The sequence below is a fragment of the Erinaceus europaeus genome, chromosome 16 (genome assembly GCF_950295315.1).
Source record: "Erinaceus europaeus chromosome 16, mEriEur2.1, whole genome shotgun sequence".
In the NCBI taxonomy this organism is placed as follows: domain Eukaryota; kingdom Metazoa; phylum Chordata; class Mammalia; order Eulipotyphla; family Erinaceidae; genus Erinaceus; species Erinaceus europaeus.
The window spans coordinates 6009266-6031765 of NC_080177.1; the positions used below are offsets into that span (position 1 = coordinate 6009266).

Sequence of the window (22500 nt, forward strand, 5' to 3'; positions counted from 1 at the left end):
TACACCGCAGTCTGTACGATCTTGAAATCCACTATTTATCACAGGTCAAAAACAGGGGAAAAGTATACATGGCTTTCCTGGAAAACCGCCCAGTGCTCAGAGACTAGTTAATCACCCTGTTTCCACTCCGTGTGATCCGGGCCCCGACTTCCTCTTTTGTGAAGTTTGCTTTGTGGATTATGCTGTCCACACAAGCTCCCCAATTCAGGTTGTTTCCAAGTCATAAAGCCCCTTTTGACGGGCCTAGAGCGAGTTCAGTGGGTAGGGTGTCTGCCTCGCCATGCACACGCAGCCCGGGGTTTGAGTCCCAGCACTGCACTCTTGGGCCTCAGCACCAGAAAAAGCACTAGTGCTGTGGTGTCTCTCCCTGTCTTTCTAGAAGAATGAAAAAAATAACTAAATCAGCCAGTGAGCAGTGAAATCACACATAAGAGAAGCCCCCCCCCCTCCAGCTCCATAAAGAAAATAAAAAATAAAGTACCTCCCTCTACAGCTGTTGCTGTGATTTCTTGACAAAGAGAAGATGAAGCAGAAAAGGGGAAAAAAAAGTGGGGGTGATCTTATCTCCCTAGTTTTGATCTTTTCTGCCCACTGAAGGTGTGACTCCCCCAAAGCAGTGGCCAAAGAAGCAGGAGAGGGTCACTTTCCACACCCCCAGACACCCCCACACACCCATCCCAGCTCTGGGTTCCCCAACCTCTACCCAGACTGGACTCTGGTCCTTCCAGAACCCAGGAGCCGGGGCTGAGGCTCCAGAGGAGACTGGAGCGGAGCAGGGGCCAGAGCTGTGGGTCGGGTGAGCAGACAGTGAGAGGCCACTGCAGATGTGAATGCTATCATCTAACTAAACTCCCTGGAGAGCCCTGTGGGTCCAGGTAGAGGATTTTCGTTTCTTCTTTTTTCTTGTTTTAATCTTTTGTTTATTTCAATGAGAGGGAGACAAAGACAAGCGGGGGAGGGGGGTTGCTGATCAGATGGTGATGCTGGGGATTGAACCTGGAACCTCAGAGCCTCAGGCAGGAGAGTCTTCTGCATCACCACTATTCTATCTCCTCAGCCCTGTACTAAGAGAGCTTAAGTGAGGAAAAGCTTAGAGCATTTTCTAGGGTTCCCGGAGCATTGCAGGAAGCACAGTGATCCACAAGGCACATTCGAGAGAGGCTGGTCACCTTCTCTGGAGAAACCCCAGAAGCTTGCTTGATGAGGGGGAAAGGGAAAAAAAATGAAGATTCTTCCAGATTCGGGTGGCAGGAGAAGAAAGAGACAACAGGTGTCAAGGGAAGTGGATCTGGAGGGACACGGACAAATTAAGTGACTATGGCTCCTGTATTAACAGAGGCAGGGTGAGGGGCAGAGAGAGAGTCAGAGAGACAGAAATAGGCTGGTGATTATCCAAGATCTTCCTGCCCTGGAGGAGGAGGAGGAGAAGGAGGAGGAGGAGAGGAAAGAGAAGGGGCGAGGAAGGGAAGCCTTGTCCAGGGCTGTCCCCAGACTTGACACCATCAGGGGCACGTCCCCACCTGGACCTTTTAGAAGCTGGTGGGTAATCTAGTTAACTGCCCAGCCGGAGAGCAAATATTGCCCAGTTTGGGGTGGGGGTTTCTGAGAGTCAGGAGAGAAGAAATGACATTCGATGGAGAAAGGAGAAGGGAGTGGAGCTTTAGTTCAACTTAGTTTTTTTTTTTTTCCTGCTGCCATGAAGCAAGATCACTGAGTGTGTGTGGGGGCATAACAGACTCCATCTTGCTCTCCACACACACACACTTCCATGGGCTCCCACTCCTTCTTGCCTTGTCTCCAGAATTGAAGAGTGTCAGGGCCTGAAGCCAGGCACAGAGACCTCCAGGAAAGAGCAGCCTGCTCGGCAGACAGCCTCGCTGGATGGTTCTGTCCCAGAGTTTAAGCGTCCACCAAGCTGGTGAGTGATTCCCAGTGATAAGGCTCCTTCCAGCAGGATGGGCAGCACTGTGGCTGGCCCCTCCACTCCCCCACAGACCTAGCACCTTTTAGAAGCCCTGACTAGCGCTGGGGAGACTCATGGTTCTGCAAAAGACATTCATGCCTGGAGCTCTGAGGTCCTAGGTTCAATCCCCAGCACCACCATTAGCCAGAGCTGAGCAGTGCAGGTGTGTGGATCTATGCACAGGTCCTTGAGCTTTGTACTATGTGCGCTTAAGCCGGTGTGCCACCCACCACCCGGCCCGAGAGGGCTGCTTTTAACTACATTTCCTTGACCTCTCTGATGGATTCAGCCCAAGCCCCCCTGCCCCCAGGCCTTGCTTCCTCTAAACTGGTTTTAAGTCAGCTGTACCTTCAGTTACGGAGGGGCACAGCTGTGGTTGCATCCTGTGACTGAGCCTATTGCTGGTGGAGGAGGCAGATGTCCCTCTCCAGCTCACTCTGCAATTCTGAAGGAAAAGACAGGACTCCAGTGGCCGGGTAGGTGGCCTACCAACAGAGTGCCTGGCCTGAAAGTGTGAGGTCCTGAGTTCGAGTCCCTGTGCTGCATATGCCAGAGTGATGCCCTGGTGGATTTGCTGAGTAAATAAATAAATAAATCTTTAAAACATGGGGGGGGGGTGGTGGCGGTGCACCTGGTTGAGCGCACACCTGCAGGGGGAAAGAGTGGTGAAGCAGGGCTGCAGGTGTCTCTCTGTCTCTCTCTCTCCCCCCTTCCTCTCAATTTCTGGTTGTCTCTCCAACAAATAAATACAGGTAATAAAAAGTAAAGAACCATCAGTTCTATCGGCAGCCGTCTTCCAGGGCATTTTCTTTGAGAAGGGGAGAGAGAGAGAGAGACCACAGCACCACCTGACCAGCCACGAAGTTTCCCCGGGTGCCGTCCCTCGGTCTCCCGCTTGGTGCTGGGCCTCCAGAACACAGCTCACCTGGTAGAGCACACACCTGGCATCCCTGAGGCCTTGGGTCCAAGGCCCAGTACCGCCTCCCTTCTAAACACAGGCATTCATCGCCGCCAGGTGCACCCAAGCCCCTGAGGCTCCCCGGTTTAGTACAAAAGGCAGCAGTGCAAAGGGCTGAGGGCACAGCATAATGGTGATGTGAGAGCCTTCTACAGCTGAGGCTTCAGGGTCCTGGGTTCAGTCCTCTCCACCACCATCAGCCAGAGCTGAGCAGTACTCTGGTCTCCGTCTATCTCTCATTAAAATAAACAAGACATTTAAAAGCAGAAGAGAAGGAGAGAGAAGCGGAAGAGGAGGATGAAAAGGAGGAGAAAGGAGGATGAGGAAGAGGCGGACGAGAAAGGAGAAAAGGAAGAGGCGGAAAAGGAAGAGGCGGAAAAGGAAGAGGCAGAAAAGGAGTTGGAAGAGGAGGAGCAAAGGCCCAGCCTTCCCACAATGTCCTTGAAACACACACACACACACACACACACACACACACACACACACACACACACACACACACACACACACACACACACACCCTAAGCATCTGTCCTGGGGATCCCTGGCGCAAGCATCTGACTCCAGGGCCTGATGCAGGACACAAGTGTCCCAGAAGTCCTCCATCCAGGGTGCTGGCCATCCCCTCATCTGGGGCTTCCCAACAAGACCAGCCAGGGACCGCCCGGTGAGCCGCCCTCCCTGCACTCCACCCCTTGGGTATTCACAGGCGGCGCCGGCAGAGGGAAATAACTCTATTTCAGGAGTCCCCCGGGTTGGGGGGAGGCAGCACATCTGGATCTAATTGGTGTCTCATTTCACTTTCCCAACATCCCCCCTCCCAGAGGGAAGAGCACAGGATAAGGAGGACCTGGATGTGCCACCAGCCCGCTGTGTGACCTTGCCAAAGTCCCTGGTCTCTGTGGGGCTCAGTCTCCCCAAGAGTCTGTCTGCCCACGAGGCCAGTGCTAACTACTCAGTAACATAACTGCTGGGTTTTATCTGCAGAAGTTGCAGTTCTCCAGGAAGGTGGCAGAACCTATCTCTCTCTCTCTCTCTCTCTCTCTCTCTCTCTCTCTCTTTCTCTCTCTCTCTCCCTCCCTCCCTCCCTTCCTCCCTCTCTCTTTCTCTCTCTCAGCAGGTGGCTTCCTTTCCCTCTCTCCTCTGGAGCCTGGAGAGGAGGGGGGAGGTCTCTCCCTCTCCCTGGTTCCACTTCTTCAAGCAGGACTCCGGAGGGTGTGGGTGGAGGAGGTGTCCCTGCAGTTTTCCAAACCGGCACTGAGCTCGCTCACCTAATGGCCAATGCAGCAGGCCCCAGGTGCCTCAAATTAGCTTCGAATTGTTTTTTTTTTTCTCTTGGAAATGCATGAGGCTGCAGGTTTCAAGGCCTTTGGCAAGTGCCTCATGTGCAGGATCTGTTCCCTGATGCTGCCCTTGGAGGAGGAAGATGCGGGGGGTCCGGAGCATGAAACCACTCTGCTCAGGACCCACCTCAGACCTCAAAGCCCCAGGGGGGTGTTCCAAGAATTTTAAACTTCTCTTTCGCATGTGAGGCTAGCTGTCTCAAATAGTAAAATTTATTTTTTCACTGGATAGAGTCAGAGAGAAATCAAGAGGAAAGGGGGGAAATAGAGAGAGAGAGAGACTCCTGCAGCACTGTTTCACGAAGCTTCTCCCCTGCAGGTGGGGATGGGGGAGAGTGGGGGGATTGAACCCAGGTCCTTTTGCACTGTCACATGTCTGCTCTACCAGGCACATTACCACCAGGCCCCTTGTCTTCCATCAACTTTAAAATTGACTAAGCTAGACCCTCTGCTGCCAGGCGCCCTTGAGGGAACCGGAAGGAGGCTCTTGCAAAAAATCTAGGTCCTGACACACTTTTAAGGGACCAGGGCTCTAGCAGCCACCCCTCGAGGCCCAGGGATGAGCGTAGCTTCTCGGCACACCTGTAGCCTCAGCTCAACGCCCACCTCATTCTCCAGAGGCCAATGGGGCAAACCAGTCAGCACAAGCCTCCCCTCAGGTGTCCTTGGCATCATGGGGCACAGCTAAGCCATCATTTCAGTGGGGAGTGCAGTGGGCAGAGAGGCCAGGGCTTGCACAGAGGTCCCGGTGGCTTGGCAGGGATGTAGGAAGGCCAGGGCCGCCTGTCCATTCTGTCTTATGAACCTGTGCTTTAACCAGGTGTGTCTCTCTGCCTGTTGGGCTTGTGGGGGCACCTGGTGTGATGAAGGGGCTCCTCTGTGCTTGCTCTGGACACATGATAGTGTGCTGTCCTGTTAGGACAGATGGATGGATGGATAGATGGATGAATGAATGAATAAATGCCCAGTTTTCACCCTGGTGCTGCACTGGCTTTTATAAATGAAAGCCCTGGGTCTCCAGACAGAAATGGATGCTGATTTTTTTTTTCCCCCTGCTCCTGGTTAGGGCCATCCTGAGAACAAAAGGGTGGATGTCCCAGACATGTTACATGAAACCATGGAAAAGAAAGGAGGAGGGGTAGCCACACCCCTGAGCTCAGTGCCAGCTCCAGAGCAGTCTTCAGATATTTGGATTTGTTGTTTATTTTTTATGAATTTTTAATATTTATTTATTTTCCCTTTTGTTGCCCTTGTTTTTCATTGTTGTTGTAGTTATTATTGTTGTTGTTGTTTTCATCGCTGTTAGATAGGACAGAGAGAAATGGAGAGAGGAAGGGAAGATGGGGAGTGAAAGACAGACACCTGCAGACCTGCTTCACCACCTGTGAAGTGACTCCCCTGCAAGTAGGGAGCCAGGGCCTCGAACCAGGATCCTTAAGCTGGTCCTTGGCGCTTCACACCATGAGCGCTTAACCTGCTGCGCTACCACCCGACTCCCTAGATATTTTTATTTTATTTTGATTAAAAACAGAAAGAAACTGTAAAGGGGAAGACAGAGGGGGAAGAGAGATAACCTGCAGAACTGCTTCACCACTCAAGAAGCTTCCCTTCGCCCCTGCAGGTGGAGACCAGGGGCTGGAACCTGGGTCCTTGCGCATGGTGACATGCCCAGCTCCCCAGAAATTTTCAAATCACAGTGAAGCAAAGAGGTCCCAGGGGAGTTGTGGGCATCACAAAGAATGTGCTACAGGGACAGGTTCCCCAGGTGGCTTGATCCCAAGTCAGGTTCACCGCAGCAATGCTCCAAGTGAACCCCAACCTTCTGAGGGCACCAGTCCCCAGGAGTCTTGGCAGACAGGTCAGGGGCCTGCTGTCTGGGGCACCTTGGAAGTGAGTGTGTATGGCCCAATGACACAAAATTAATTTTAGATTCTCTTTCCAGTGTCTTTGTTGTTTTGTTTATTTATTTATTTTTTACCAGAGCACTGCTCAGTTTTGGCTTACGGTAGTGCAGGGGATTGAACTCGGGCCTTTGGAGCCTCAGGCATGAGAGCCTTTTTATATGATCATTATGCTGTCTCCTCCACCCTTAGCTCCTCTATCTCAAAGGGGCAAGAGAGGAGGCTGGGGAAAGGCTGGGATGAAGCCAATAATGGATTAAAGGGCTAGCCAGTTAAGCACACATGTTACCATGTACAAACAGGGTCCTGGGCTCAAGCCTCCAGGTCTCCACCTGCAGGGGGGAAGTTCATGAGCAGTGGATTCAGCAGGGCTGCAGGTGTCTCTGTCTCTCTGCTCCCCCATCACCCTCTTCTTTTTTAATTTCTCTGGCCTATCAAAATAAATCAACATTCTTAATAACTTAAAAGAATCGTTTGACTATAAAGTATGACACATACATAATCCCCGACCTATCATGGGGATTGGGTTATAAAAGGGTTTAACCTTAACATCAAATTAAAAAGCTTCTGCACAGCAAAAGTAACCACTACCCAAACCAAGAGACCCCTCACAGAATGGGAGAAGATCTTTACATGCCATACATCAGACAAGAGGCTAATAACCAAAATATATAAAGAGCTTGCCAAACTCAACAACAAGAAAACAAATAACCCCACCCAAAAATGGGGAGAGGACATGGACAGAATATTCACCACAGAAGAGATCCAAAAGGCCGAGAAACACATGAAAAAATGCTCCAAGTCTCTGATTGTCAGAGAAATGCAAATAAAGACAACAACGAGATACCACTTCACTCCTGTGAGAATGTCATACATCAGAAAAGATAAGAGCAGCAAATGCTGGAGAGGGTGTGGGGTCAAAGGAACCCTCCTGCACTGCTGGTGGGAATGTCAGTTGATCAAACCTCTGTGGAGAACAGTCTGGAGAACTCTCAGAAGGCTAGAAATGGACCTACCCTATGATCCTGTAATTCCTCTCCTGGGGATATCTCCTAAGGAACCCAAAACACCCATCCAAAAAGATCTGTGTACACATATGTTCTTGGCAGCACAATTTGTAATAGCCAAAACCTGGAAGCAACCCAGGTGTCCAACAACAGATGAGTGGCTGAGCAAATTGTGGTCTATATACACAATGGAATACTACTCAGCTATTAAAAATGGTGACTTCACCGTTTTCAGCCGATCTTGGATGGAGCTTGAAAAATTCATGTTAAGTGAAATAAGTCAGAAACAGAAGGATGAATATGGGATGATCTCACTCCCAGGCAGAAGTTGAAAAACAAGATCAGAAGAGAAAATACAAGTAGAACCTGAACTGGAATTGGCGTATTGCACCAAAGTAAAAGACTCTGGGGTGGATGGGGTGGGGGTGGGGGAGAATACAGGTTCAAAAAGGATGACAGAAGACCTAGTGGGGGTTGTATTGTTATATGGAAAACTGGGAAATGTTATCCATGTACAAATTGTATTAATGTTGAATGTAAAACATTAATTCCCCAATAAAAGAAAAATAAATAAATAAATAAGTGTTTAATCTTAATCTCAAGTCATTTTGATACTGGCAACCTAATGACCACATTCGTCATAAAATAAGATATTTATTTGTTAATAGGAAAGAGAGCAAGAGTGAGAGACAAACAACAGAGAGAAGAAAGAGCCACTCTGGCACACACAGTGTCAGGGTCAAACACAGGACCTCGTGCCTGAGAGTCCAATGCCTTATCCACTGCACCACCTCCCAGGCTACACCAAGGTCCTAAGAAAGAACCTGGACCCTAATCCTGAGTATGACCTGTAACTAACTGTGGGCTGGTGGTCAAGTTTTAGAAACCTTCTCATTGTTCAGAGACTGCTGTTGTACTCACTTGGACAGCGCAGCGACACTGTGACAGTCTTTCATTAATGTCGTGTTCCCTGCTCTAAGTCCGATCCCCAGGCATTCAGAGCAGCCTCTCTGAGTCCCACCCTGGAAAGAAAAATGTCTGGGGCTTAGGCCCCAGACTCTGCTTTTGCAACTCACCCTAGGTGTCCCCCAGCACTGCACCTGCTCTGGCCATTCATTTCAGAGCACTGAATGTTTAATGATCGCAGTGTTTCCTTTCCTTGTCTTCTCGCTGGGGTTAATTTGATTTTTTTACAGAGCTAAAGCAGGAGATGTGTATTAAGTGGCTCTGCCCTCTCAACTGTTCCCCCAACATTCTTCTTCCCCGTCTCACAAGGTGCATGTGGGCAGCTCATTAAGTTGGGATTCTGGGCTGGGGAAAGAGCCTAATGGTTCTGCAAAAGTCCTCCATCCTGAGACTTCGGGGCCCCAGGTTCAACCCCTGCACCACCACAAAGTAATGCTGGGCAGTGCTCTGATCTGTCTCTCATTCAAATCAAACAACAACAAAAAGCATCTGGAGCCAAAGGTCTAGGTCACAGCAAACCCTCAGTTTGGTGTGATGGCGCTGGAACTTTGTAGTGAGTGTGGGAAGTCACACACACACACACACACACACACACACACACACACACACACACGTCATAGATATGGTTGTGTGTCTATAGCATGACAGAATACTCCGCACAGCTGTTAAACTACAGTCCTGAAATCATATACTATTATAAAGCAATGCTCGTCAATTATTAAAATGCAGAAATAAACTAGGTTCTGTGTTTCCTTCTACTGCTTCCCTGGGGGTAATACACATAAGGTTTTGTCTTTAAATTAGAAAGGGGGGAGGGGCTGGAGAGGTATGGTTATGTAAAAAGACTTTCATGCCCCAAGCACCAAAGGTCTCAGGCTCAATCCTCAGCACCACCATCAGCCAGGGCTAAGCAGGGCTCTGTTAAAGGGAGCGGGTGGGGGCAGGGACAGGGAGGGCTTGAGTTCAGCCCCCACTGCAAAGAAGGAAGCTTCGGTGTCCCCTCTCCCCCTCCCTCTCCCTCAGAAACAGGATCACATTGCATTTGATAAACTCAACAACTTGCTTCCACTGGCCATCCCTGGCAGCCATGGTTTGGCTGCATTTTGTATTCACACAACGGAAAGACACTCACACCGTCTTGACTGTAGTAACCCTGACACCAGCCTCCCTACATGCTGATGCTTCTCCTCTGTTCTCTTTCGTTGACAACCCAGAAATGACTGCAGGGCATGGGGCATGCCCACTCCACACTTTCAGAGAAACTGCTCTACCTAGAGGGTAGAGGAATCACACTCCACCCAGGAGGCCAAGTCCTCCTGCTTCTTCTCTACCTTTTGACCCCAGAGCCCTGGGCTAGGTAGGAAGCCCTCTTGGCTTTTCAATGTGCATTTCCCTGCTGGGCAAGCTGAGAATCTCTCCACCTGTTGACTCCGCGTGCCTCTCCTTTGGAGACACCCTTTGTTCCAAGTTTTCCCGTGTGCCATTTACTCAGTGTTTGCATCCTCACCTCCTGGACTGGATGTAGGGAACGCATAAAGTATGCATGTTATAAAAATGCCTCCCCATCCGAGAGCCCAGTGTGTGGGGTGAGGCAGGGTTGGTTTCAGAGGCCAGAGAGCATGGGCAGAAGTCCTGAAAACATGTGCAGAACAAATGAGGAGCAGACTTGAGAGAATCCTATGGCAAGCGGGCAGCATTTGTGCTGTGGGTTCAGAGGCAGACAAACAACTTTCAGAGCCTGGGCACCCAGCTCTGAAAAACCCACTGTGAAGTGGGTGGGAAGGGGCATCCCTCCCCGTACTGGGTGGCATTCCAGCAAAGGCCCTCACAAACAAAGCACTTTGTACCCCACCTCACCCACCTGTTGTGGAGACAGTGGGGAGGGGGAGGAAACCTCCCTTAAGCATTTCTTTTCTTTTTTTCCTTTCTTTTCAAAAAAAACTTCTCCTGCTTACTGCCTAGCGGAAGGGCCAGGGAGGGACCTGCAGACATAGTTCGAGGTCATTCTGATTCCTTAACTCTTTTAACTCTAGGCAGAACATCTGTTTACCCCCATTTTGGCCCCAATTATTTGTAATTGTTCCGTTTGGCTTGTGTTTTAACTAAGCCTCCTTATTAAATATAAAAGTAATAGGATTAAAAAGTTCGGGGGTGGGGGGGAGCACTGTAATTAAAAAGGCACCAGTTGGGTACAGTAAGCTGTAATTCTGCCCCTGCTTATTAAGTTTCTCCTCCTAAAAAAAAAAAAGCTTTGGACCCAGTAAAACTAACTGGATGATTTAACTCTTTAGTACTTCCTGTAGTAATCAAACGCCACCCAAAGTCTCCAAGACAACAGTATGACTCAACAATGCTGGGGCAATAATGTCACAGATCACAAACTTTTAGACACTGTCCCAAGTGGGCAACACACCACCACCACCACCACCACCACCAGGCTTGGTAAACCGATAGGCAAAATACAAAGGCATCAGAAGCTATTGAAGTTACAAAATCTCCTTGCATGTTGTAGTATACATATAGGAAGCAAACTTGGGACTGAAGGCTGAGGGTTTTCAATAAAACTTTTTTTTTCTATTGAGGGGGTTAATGCTTTACAGTGCAATCATTGGCATATGCATACAATTTCATTATGCAACAGGCCCCCAAAGTTTTCTTCCTCTCCTCCCGACTCTTCCCTCCCCAGAGTCCTTTGCTTTGGGGCAAAGTTTTACTTTGTGTTCTCCCTCCCTTGCGATAAAGCTTTTACGTTAAGCTTCAGTGAGGAAACTTATTGCCAGTTAGTTTTTATACCATGCTCAACGAGTATAAAAATGTGATAGGTATGTGGATACAATCCTAAAGTGGATAAACATATTTTTTTAAGTTTATTTTATTTTAATGAGAAAGAGAAAGGGAGAGAAAGACAGAGACTTAAACTTTGCTCAGCTTTGGCTGAGGGAGGTGCTGGGGATTGAACCCAGGACCTAGGAGCCTCAGGCATCAAAATCTTCTAAAGAACCATTATGCTGTCTCTCCAGCCCCACTTACATTATTTTTAAAAGACTGACCTTATTTATGTCAGAGGAGACTGACTTTTACATGACAGAGAGAAGCCCGGGCACCAGGGACTGGAACCAGGAGCCTCAAGAATGCAAGTCCTGAGTTCTAACCATTGAGTTACTTCCCTGAATGCTACTTATTTATTTCAAGATTTTATTTTTCCCGAGAGAGACCCAGAGCACCGACCGAATTATATGCTGGGGCTCATGCATGCAAAGCTGAGAACTCCTCCCACGTGTAGAAATACACCTTTAAAAGCATTTTTAAAATTTAGAGTATAGTTGACATTAAAAAAGTGATTATTGTTCCCCACTGCAACCATTTTGGGGGATGCATGACCTGCTGAGAGGGAAAGCGGAGGAGTGAGGGCCTGTGTTTAATACTGAGAACATGAACAACAAAACACACACCAAAAACCAGCCTAGAAAACAGCATGTGTGACGCTTTCTAAAAGCTCACTTCACTTATAATCATGCCAGGAAACAGGGTCTGGACACCCTCGAACCCTCAGATTTAGCCACCGGATTCACCCCACACCTAGGAGCCTATCTCTGAAAGAACAGCATCGTTAATTCAATCAGGGTCACATGTATCAAGTCCGCCTTCCCTTTGGAAAGAGAAGCACAACCAACACCAAAGGAATGAGGGCGGGTGCTGATTCTCCTTTAAATGTCTCCTAGGTAACCTGAGTGGGTACCAGGCAGAAGAGCTGAGAGTTTCTGTGATTCAAGAGAGAATCTGGGAACTTGACAAAAGGACAAGGCTTTTCTGCATCTGATTCACGGTGTCCTCACCCAAAGCATCAGTGCTAATGAGTCCAGATAAATGTCTCCGAGGCTCTGGGAGTCTTCCATATTCACAGAGCTCTGTGCTTGAATGGACATTATGTAGGGTTGCAGGCCTCTGGTCCCCCACCCGCTGCACTGTCACTGCCTGGCACTCACACATACATGCCAATCAGCCACCAAGGGAGCTGAGACCTTGAGCACTTGGTGAAAGGGACCAGGGATGGAGGGACAGCCAGATCCCTGACAACGCAGGGCCCATCTCCAAGATGAAAGAGAAAGCCTTTAATCAGACAACCCCCACCCCCACTCCCAGCCGAAGGGCCCCCAATGACGGCGCCCCAAAGCGATGCCATGACCTCAGTCCTGTGGCATCTTTTCAAGATGGTGCCAAGGAGCCGGGCTGGCACAGTGTAGACCAGCAAGCATGCGGGGCCTTCCCTTCCCGGGGCCCAGCACACAGCAGAGATCCCGATCTCCTTCCCAAGTGGAGAAGTTGCCAGTAATAGCAACTCCACGCTCCGGAGAAGAGAGGTGAGCTTGCAACACCCCCCCGCCCCCCCACACCCCTCCTACCCCCTTGGCCCCCCAAGCCACAACGCAGCACCAAAGGAAACCAAAAGAAGTCACAGTCAGTCCTCACAGCACCAAGAATGCACGCATACTTGGGGTGTGGGGTGTGTGTTTGGGGGGTAGCATTCTTCCAGGAATGCCACCAGTCCCCCCTCCTGTCTGTGCACAAAGCCACCCACCACTTCGGTTCATCCTTCTCCTGTCGCTGTCTAGAAATAACCAGGAAAGCTGTGCATTCAGAAACAATTTCTCACACTCTCTCTCTCCCTCTCCCCCGGCAGTATAAATAAGTAAATAAATGCAATTCAACTTTCCCCCGCGCGCGTCCCCAACTTCTGGAGCCCTTACCTTGGCGGCCTGCAGCTGGCACCCACGCAGCCGCGGTCTCTGCAGCTGTCGCCGCCACCGCCACCGGGGTGACAGGCTGGGGCCGGTCCTGGGCCCCCGGGCGACCGCAGGCCAAGCCCCGGGCGCGGAGGGGGGAGCCTGGGAGTGCTCGGCCTGGGGTGCCGGGCTCGGGGCAGGGGGCGTGTTCGTGCGCCCCGGAGCCCGCGACGCCGAGGGACCCGGGACCCGGGCAGGACGGCGCCCCGCACCCGATGCGCCAACTTTGCCGGGGACCCCCCTCCCCTCGCGGGGACGCCCCGGCCGGGGAAAGGGGTGGGAACGCGGGGCCCCGCGGCCGTGCGCCCCCTCCCCGCGCAGCCGCGACCCACCGGCACCATGGCGCCCTCCACCGACGGCGCCCGGAACCCCCCAGGACGCCGCCTCGGGACCCCGCTTCCAGCGGCCGCGGGGGCACCGGACCCCAGCCCGCCCCGGCTCCCGGCCTGCGCCGCCCGCCTCCTCGGCGGCCGGGGTTCGCGGGGTCCCCGGGCCCCGCAAGCCCCTTGCCCGCGGGCGCGTTTGCAAAAGTGGCGCCGGGACGCCGGGACGCCGGGGCGCCGGGGCGGGAATGCAGCTGCCCGGGGGACACTCCGTGCGGGCCAGGCCGCCGGCCACAGCCTGGGACCCCAAAACCCAGATGGAGAGCAGGGGGGTGGACGGGGTGCAAGCGCGCGACCAGGAATCGCTGCCCGATGCCCGCGGTGCCCGGGGTGCCCGGGAGCCGGCTGCGGGGCGGTGTGCGGTGACACAGACATGTGCGATAGACAGGTGCAGTCGTTTCATTTGCTTTTTATTTTTATCCTGCAGGGGGAAAAAAAAAAAAGAAAAAGAAAAAGAAAAAAGAAAAGAGGACGAGCAAACCCTCGTGCTGCCTCCAGCCTGCGAGCTCTGCGGGGTCTCCTCGGCCTCGGCCTCCCTCGCCAGATGCAAACGGGAGGAGGGGAAGGGAAAAGCCGCCCACGGCTGCTGCCGCCGGGAGGGCAGAGAGCCGCCAGGGTGCACGCACCGCGCACGCCGCTGCGGGGAGAGGGGCCCCGGGGGGCACCGCGCGCCTTACCGGGGGATGCATGGACTGTCCCGCGCCACAGCGCCCGCCCCGCGTGCCGCCGCCTGCGTCCCCCCCGCGCGCCCGCCCGCAGCCGCAGCCGCCGCCGCCGCCGCCGCCGCCGCCGCCGCAGCTCCGCGCGCCGAACAAGAGCCGGGCGCGAGCGCAGCGCCGGGAGGGCAGGAAGCGCGTCATCACTCGGGGACGGCGCGGCCCCGCGGCGCGCGTGACACGGACACGGGCCCGCGCACGACCCTCGCGGCTTCGGGGCGGCTGGGGGCGGCTCCGGCCCGGGGTCTCGGACTGTCGAGGGGAGAGAAAGGGACCGCAGGGGTCTCCCGCCCGGACTTCTGAACGGGGGCTTCCCGGTGTGATGCGGCGAGCGGGTGCAGACATGGCGGGGTCTCGGGCGGTGGGGACCCCCCGCCCCAAAGCGCTCGCTTCCCCCCCCCCCGACCCCGGGAGGACCTGGGGGGCGCTGACCTGGCTGCACAGGTAGCGTTCACGGGCACACACACACAGACACACACACACTGACACACACACACACACACTGACACACACACAGACACACACACACTGACACACACACACTCACACACTGACACACACACAGACACACACACACTGACACACACACACTGACACACACACACAGACACACACACACACTGACACACACACACTGACACACACACACAGACACTCAAACACTGACACACACACACAGACACACACACACTGACACACACACACACACTGACACACACACAGACACACACACACTGACACACACACACACAGACACACACACACTGACACACACACACAGACACACACACACTGACACACACACAGACACACACACACTGACAGACACACACACACAGACACACACACAGACACACACACACTGACACACACACACTGACACACACACACAGACACTCACACACTGACACACACAGACACACACACACTGACACACACACACTGACACACACACAGACACACACACACTGACACACACACACTGACACACACACACAGACACACACACACTGACACACACACAGACACACACACACTGACACACACACACACACAGACACTCACACACACAGACACACACACACTGACACACACACACACTGACACACACACAGACACACACACACTGACACACACACACACAGACACACACACACTGACACACACACACACTGACACACACACACAGACACACACACACTGACACACACACACTGACACACACACACACAGACACTCACACACTGACACACACACAGACACACACACACTGACACACACACAGACACACACACACTGACACACACACACAGACACACACACACTGACACACACACACAGACACACACACACTGACACACACACAGACACACACACACTGACAGACACACACACACAGACACACACACACAGACACACACACTGACACACACACACAGACACTCACACACTGACACACACAGACACACACACACTGACACACACACACTGACACACACACACAGACACACACACACTGACACACACACACACAGACACACACACACTGACACACACACAGACACACACACACTGACACACACACACAGACACTCACACACACTGACACACACACAGACACACACACACTGACACACACACAGACACACACACACTGACACACACACACAGACACACACACACTGACACACACACACACTGACACAGACACACACACACTGACACACACAGACACACACACACTGACACACACACACAGACACACACACACTGACACACACACAGACACACACACACTGACAGACACACACACAGACACACACACACAGACACACACACACTGACACACACACACTGACACACACACACAGACACTCACACACTGACACACACAGACACACACACACTGACACACACACAGACACACACACACTGACACACACAGACACACACACAGACACACACACACACTCGCACACACTCACTCACACACACACTCACTCACACAGACACACACACACAGACACACACACAGACACACACACACACAGACACTCACACACACACTCTCACACACACACTCACACACACTCTCACACTCACATACACACACTCACACAGACACATACACACACACTCACACAGACACATACACACAGACACACACACTCACACAGACACACACACACTCACACAGACACAGACACACACACACAGACACACACCCGCCAGCTGCGGGTCAGAGGTGGCCTGCAGATTTGGAGACGGGCTGGGGGCCCCCAGCAGACTGACTTTATCAAATAAATACTCCCCCCCCCCCTGCAGTCTTGGATCAAGTCAGTTCTGTATCTCCTGCACTGAGTCTCTTTAGGTTGACACGGACTAATGTGAAGGTTATTGGGGGGCAGGGGAGCTGGCAAATCAGCAAATTCTATGTATTGTGTGGTTAGCCACCACCACCCTTTCGTTTTTCTTTTCTTTCTTTCTTTTCTTTTCTTGCTTTCTTTTCTTTTTTTTTTTTTTAACAGTAGTGTATGGAGAGACACAGGTAGACACCGGGATGCTAAACAAGTCACCGTGACTGGTGATAGTTTGTGGGCGAGTTCTTTTTCTACTTAGTTCCTCGTTTCTGGTTTTTCCTTTTTTTTAATTTTTATACTTATTTATTTTCCCTTTTGTTGCCCCTGTTGTTGTTTTTGTTGTTGTTGTAGTTATTATTGCTGTTGTTATTGATGTTGTTGTTGTTAGATAGGACAGAGAGAAATAGAGAGAGGAGGGGGAGACAGAGAGGGGGAGAGAAAGACAGACACCTGCAGACCTGCTTCACCACCTGTGAAGCGACTCCCCTGCAGGTGGGGAGCCGGGGGCTCGAACTGGGATCCTTACGCCGGTCCTTGCACTTTGTGCCTCGTGCACTTAACCCACTGCGCTACTCCCCCCCCCACTCCCATTTCTGGTTTTTCTATAGGAGAAGCAGTACTTAACAAATGGCCTGCCTTCCACCACCACCACTCCCATCCCAATGAAAAACGACTAAAATAGACTCCCCTCATCCAGAGAAGCAAGTAACAAGTCTCTTCAATTGCTCATAAAGGAAACACTGAGGCTTTTTCTCAGCGCCTGGGATGGCTAAGGAGTTCCTATGAACTGGAGAGTACATGAGTTTTTCCAAATTGAAACTATATTGAAGGAGTCCGTTGTGACACTGGATAAGGCTGGGCATTCTGTAAGAACAACGGCATGGCCTGTCCAGACGGATGAATGTGATTTTATTGTGAATGATACATAGTGTGTTCGTTATGTATCCAGAGGTCAGTTTTGTTACTCGTTTTGGAGAATAAGATTTGTAACTTGTACTAGAGACAGAAGTGTCTAAAAATTTTATAAATTAAAAAGGCACCCCAAAGCCCATTAACTGGCGACTAGAAGAAGCCCTTTATAAAAAAAAAAAATGCAGGACACACTGTAAAGATACAGGTAAATGTTTTCTGCTCACACTCCTTTCCATCAATCTGACAGAATAACTGGTAGTGGGCAGGCAGCAAGCCACCTCCCTTCTGGAGAGGGTTAAAAAGCTAATAATTTATATGAGAGACTGGCAACATGCTCTTTAAATCAAGGTCACTGAAATTGTCGCTGGATTTACTGACATCAACCATGTTGTTATTGCTCTGAGTGCCAGGTTTATGTAGAAAGCTCATCAGAACAGCAACACAGGTCACAGCTTAAGTCACTTCCCCTTACACTTAGTCTCCTTGGCTCACAGGGTCCAATGGCTTCCTCTCAAGTATTTTAAAAATCAGCATCTGGCCAGTGCTCTGAGGTTGAGGCTCCTCAACGTCACTGACAAGACAGTGATATCTAAACTAGTCAGTTGCTGAAACCAACATGTCCACATTTTTGGATTTTTCTCTCCACTGGCAAAGGAAAACATGGGGATTAGTCTTAAAGAACTGAGGTAGAACTCGATTATCTAAACAGTTTACCAAGCCACTATATGGTCCTACTATCTCTCATAATGGTCATTACAAACTGAACAAAAAGTAAATAAACATTTTGTGTAAATCAAGTACAGGATCAGGGATGGAAATCAAAGAGACAACTTCCAAGTAATGTGTAAATACATCTGGAACTAAACCCTGCTTTTCCTACAAGCTAAGTCTGGGAACAGCACATCAGACTTTGCTTGATGCCAAAGAAGCAGATGTTGAGGTTGGAGAGATAGATGACTCGGCTGGGAGCCTGCCTTGCTGGGTGTGCACCCCAGGGTGGAGCCCCCAGAACCACATTTAAGGGTGGGATGGCTCGAGTGCTGTGGTGTCTCTCATGCTCTCGAGAAGCAGATACTAAGAAATTGATCCCCTCATGGTCCGGGAGGTGGCACAGTGGATAAAACATTAGATCCTCAACTTGAGGATCTAATCCTGAGTTCGATCCCCAGCAGCACACGTACCAGAGTGATGTCTGGTTCTTTCTCTCCTATCTTTCTCGTGAATAAATAAATAAATTCTTTTAAAAAAAGAAAGAAAGAAAAGAAAAATTGGTTCCCTCTCACCATTGTACTGTTAACCTTGACCTCCCAACTTCCTCCTCTCTGCATATGTTCATATCTAAGCAAACCTGAGTCAAGCTAAACAGCACAAAGAAATTATGTCAAATGTTTCCTACTTTTCCCCAGAAGATTATGTTTTCTGCTGTGTTGAGATACCATCCAGGACTTCCTTCATAGAGAGTTCATGACAGCTTGCCACTTCCAAAACTGTATCCACTCCTGAGAGCAAGGTGGAGGTGGGGATCACCTTTCCTAAGAAAACAAGATAGTCAAACTTTATTCTCACGTGGCACCTCTAGGTTAATGGGGACCTCTCCATTGTCTAACTGTAAATTCTAGGGAAGCACGACGCGTAATAACTGTGGAGGGAGGGACCGTGAGATAGCTGAGTGGGTAGAGTGCCTGCCTTCCTGTATGAGAAACCCTGGGTTTAAGTCCTAGCACCACATGGGTACACTATGATTGGTGGAACAGTGCTGTGGTCTGTCTGCCCTCTCTTTGTCTACCTTTTTTTCATGGCTTACTCTTTCTCTGTCTAGGATTTAAAAACTGGACAGGGAGTGTTTTGCCACCTGGTAAAAAAAAAAAAATCACATGAATGTGGCCTTTGGTTCATTCTCCAATACCATATTACAATTATTATTATTATTGGAATAGTATCTGAGTTTTAGTATTGTTTGGTATTTATTTAGTACTGATAAATACTTTCATGTTTTTTGGGGGGATGGATTTTTGGCCTCCAGGGTTGTTGCTGGGGCTTGGTACCAGCACTATGAATCCACTGCTCCTGGAAGCTACTTTTTCCCATTTCATTGGGTAGGATTGAGAGAAATTGAGAGAGAAGGGGGAGATAAAGAGAAGAGAGAAAGGTAAGCACCTCTAGACCTGCTTCACCACTTGCAAAGTGACCCCTCTGCCCATAGGGCGCCAAGGGCTCCAACAGGGATCTTGGCACTGGTCCTTGTGTTTCATACTATGTATGCTTAATCCAGTGCTGCACCAAGCAGCCCCCCCTCATGTTTGTTCGTTTTCTAAGGCATATATGTGATAGTTTGCAGGAATTTCTTTAGGCTTTTTTAGAACCTTTATTATCTTTTTTTTTTTTTTTAATGAGAGAGATAAAGATCAGAGCACTTCGCAGCTCTGGCTAAAGGATGTGCTGGGGATTGAACCTCAGACCTCAGAGCCTCAGGCATATGCCTTTTGAAGAACTGTTATGCTATCTCCCCAGCCCTCCAATTTAAGTTTTTTAGCTACCTCTACACATGGACCTTTTGCTCATTTCTGACTAGTCAAGATGGGTTGGTGGAGACAGACATAAATGGCTTTTTTCAAAAAGAGGAAATTGCTCAGATTCAGGAAACAATTGCTGTTACTATACCCAACACAGGACATGCTTGCAATTAATCCCTCTTTTCCTGTGACATATAAAATACACTATGGGAGTTCCTTTAAATGTCTGAGGAAACATTTTGTCCAGGAGAACACCCGTAATGGCTCTGCTAAATTGAATTTATCTTTAATCCAAATCAAAAAGTTAATATAAACAGCATGTGAGGCAGGATGTTTCTCTTTTGGTGGTTTGCTCACTGATTTGACAAGACATGTTTAAGGTTATGATGCTCTGCTTCAAAATGTTTTTAAATAGCTGGGGAGCAGGGAGTGGCTCAGTGGGTAGAGCACAGGACTTGCGTGGAGTAGGGTCTAGGCTCCATCTGGGCACTGCATGTACCAGAGCAAAGCTGCTTCAAACCCTCTCCCTCTCCCTCTCCCTCTCCCTCCATCTCCCTCCCTCCCCCCCCCACACTAAGTATATCTTAAAGGATCTATACATCTATATATGGTTTTCAAATATTTTTATTGTGGACCATCAAAAGTTTTAAAATATGTAACTTGAGGTGGTGGTGTTGTAACTGGTAAAGTGCATAAGTTCTCAAGCTCAAGTTCAAGCCTCCTGGTCCCCACCTGCAGTGGGGGAGAGCTTCTCAAACAGTAAAGCAGGCTACAGGTGTCTCTCTGCCTCTCTCCCTCTCTCCCCCCACCTCTTTGCCTATTTCTATCGCTATCATACTTAAATTTTAAAAAATAATAACATTTTTAAAAATTAATGAGGGCCAGGAGGTGGCACACCTGGTTAAGTGCTCAAATTACAGTGCGCAAGGACCCAGGTTCAAGCCCCCGGTTCCCACCTTGGGGTGGGGGGGTTTCTTAAGTGGTGAAGCAAGGCTGCAGGTGTTTATCTCCCTTTCTATCCAGTAATAAATAAAATTTAAAAAACACTTAATATAATTTTTCAAATTCCAGTAACTTGGGATTTTTAATATATGAGTGTACACACATATTTTTTCATAAGGTGTTTTAAGATAAAAATATTTTAATCTGTGGTTACAGCAAGTTGCTACTATATTACTATTAATAAATCATGTTGCATGACATTGACTTCTTTTCTTTCAAGATTTAGTAACTTTAAAAAAAATCTTTATTTGTCTATTGGATAGAGACAGACAGAAATTGAGAGAGAAGGGGATGATAGAGAGAGAGAGAGAGAGACCAAAAGACAGCTGCAATTCTGCTTCACCACTTGTAAAGCTTTCCCCCTGCAAGTGGGGACCAGTGGCTCAAACCTGGGTCCTTGGACATTATACCATGTGCGCCCAACCAGGTGCGTCACCACCCCAAGACTGACTTCTTTACTCTGCAGATGTTTTAACCTATGTGCCTCAAACTCTTTCAAAACTAAATGTTTAGTCATCAGATTTAAGACTAATATACCCCTTATCATAAAGGAAATTTTCTTTAAAAGTGACTTCTAATCTAAATCTAATTCCCAAATGAAATGGGCTTGCTCTAAACAAACTAGATTTGGGGCCACGTACAAGTCTTTTGTTGTGGGCGTCGGGCGGTGGCGCAGCGGGTTAAGCGCACGTGGCGCAAAGCGCAGGGACCGGCGTAAGAATCCCGGTTCGAGCCCCCGGCTCCTCACCTGCAGGAGAGTCGCTTCACGGGCGGTGAAGCAGGTCTGCAGGTGTCTATCTTTCTCTCCCCCCTCTGTCTTCCCCTCCTCTCTCCATTTCTCTCTGTCCTATCCAACAACGAATTGTGTCAACAAGGGCAATAATAATAACCACAACGAAGCTACAAGGGCAACAAAAGGGGGGGAAAATGGCCTCCAGGAGCGGTGGATTCATGGTGCAGGCACCGAGCCCAGCAATAACCCTGGAGGAGGAAAAAAAAAAAAAAGTCTTTTGTTGTTTCCTACATGACTGAAAGTGATAAACTGAATGGCAGTACATACAGTATGGAGAAGTTCTCTAGATATATTTTTGTGTAACTTCAAGGGGCCAAGATGACTTTGTGTATACTTCAGAAACAGAGTGAATATATCCATCCCCACTGTCACCTATTTTTCATTTTTTAAAGATTTATTTGTATTAATGAGAGAGAAATCCCAGAGACTGGTAAGCTTACTTATAGTGGAGTCAGTCACATGCAAAGTCACGGAAGTGAGCTTGCGGCTCCTATATGCTGAGGGGATCTTTCTAGCCCCCTCTACTGATTGCCTGTTCTTTTCCCCTTTTCCCCTATTCTCTCTCTCTCTCTCTCTCTCTCTCTCTCTCTCCCTCTTCCTCCCTCTCCCTCCCCCTCCCCTCTCCCTCTCTCCCCCCCTCTTTTGATGAAAGCCAAAGATACTTGTGTGAATCTGATTATTCTGCAGTTGAGGGGTACTCTCTGCAACTTGTCTGGTCTTACTGGAGAGTATACAAACCAGCACTCTTGAGAGTCACTACCCAGGGAGACAGTGTAGAGGCAGCACATAGGACTTGCAGGCAAGAGATCCTAGGTTCAATCCCCAGCCCCACCAACAACCAGAACTCTGGTCAAAACAATAAAATCTAACTGTAAGAGGTATCCTGGCTCTCCCAGGTG

At 49.7% G+C, this 22500-nt stretch overlaps 1 protein-coding gene and 1 long non-coding RNA gene across 7 annotated transcripts in view; both read right to left on the bottom strand.

The window, feature by feature from the left end:
* TLN2 (talin 2) overlaps positions 1-14094 on the bottom strand; it is a 414501-nt gene extending 400407 nt beyond the window's left edge. For 4 of the 6 annotated variants that reach the window (XM_007533899.3, XM_060174397.1, XM_060174399.1 and 1 more), the window contains exon 1: positions 13983-14094. The gene's annotated coding sequence lies outside the window, so the exon portion shown is untranslated. Of the gene's footprint in view, positions 1-12886; positions 13023-13982 lie in introns of those variants that run through there. The other 2 variants (XM_060174395.1, XM_060174393.1) reach the window with 2 other exon arrangements.
* Positions 14095-17427: 3333 nt separating this feature from the next.
* The window catches only part of LOC132533319 (uncharacterized), a 23047-nt gene continuing 17974 nt past the window's right edge, over positions 17428-22500 (bottom strand). The window contains exons 3-4 of the long non-coding RNA XR_009545198.1: positions 18577-18825; positions 17428-17938 (exon numbers count right to left, since the gene is read on the bottom strand). This is a non-coding gene — a long non-coding RNA (uncharacterized LOC132533319). The remainder of the gene's footprint in view (positions 17939-18576; positions 18826-22500) is intronic.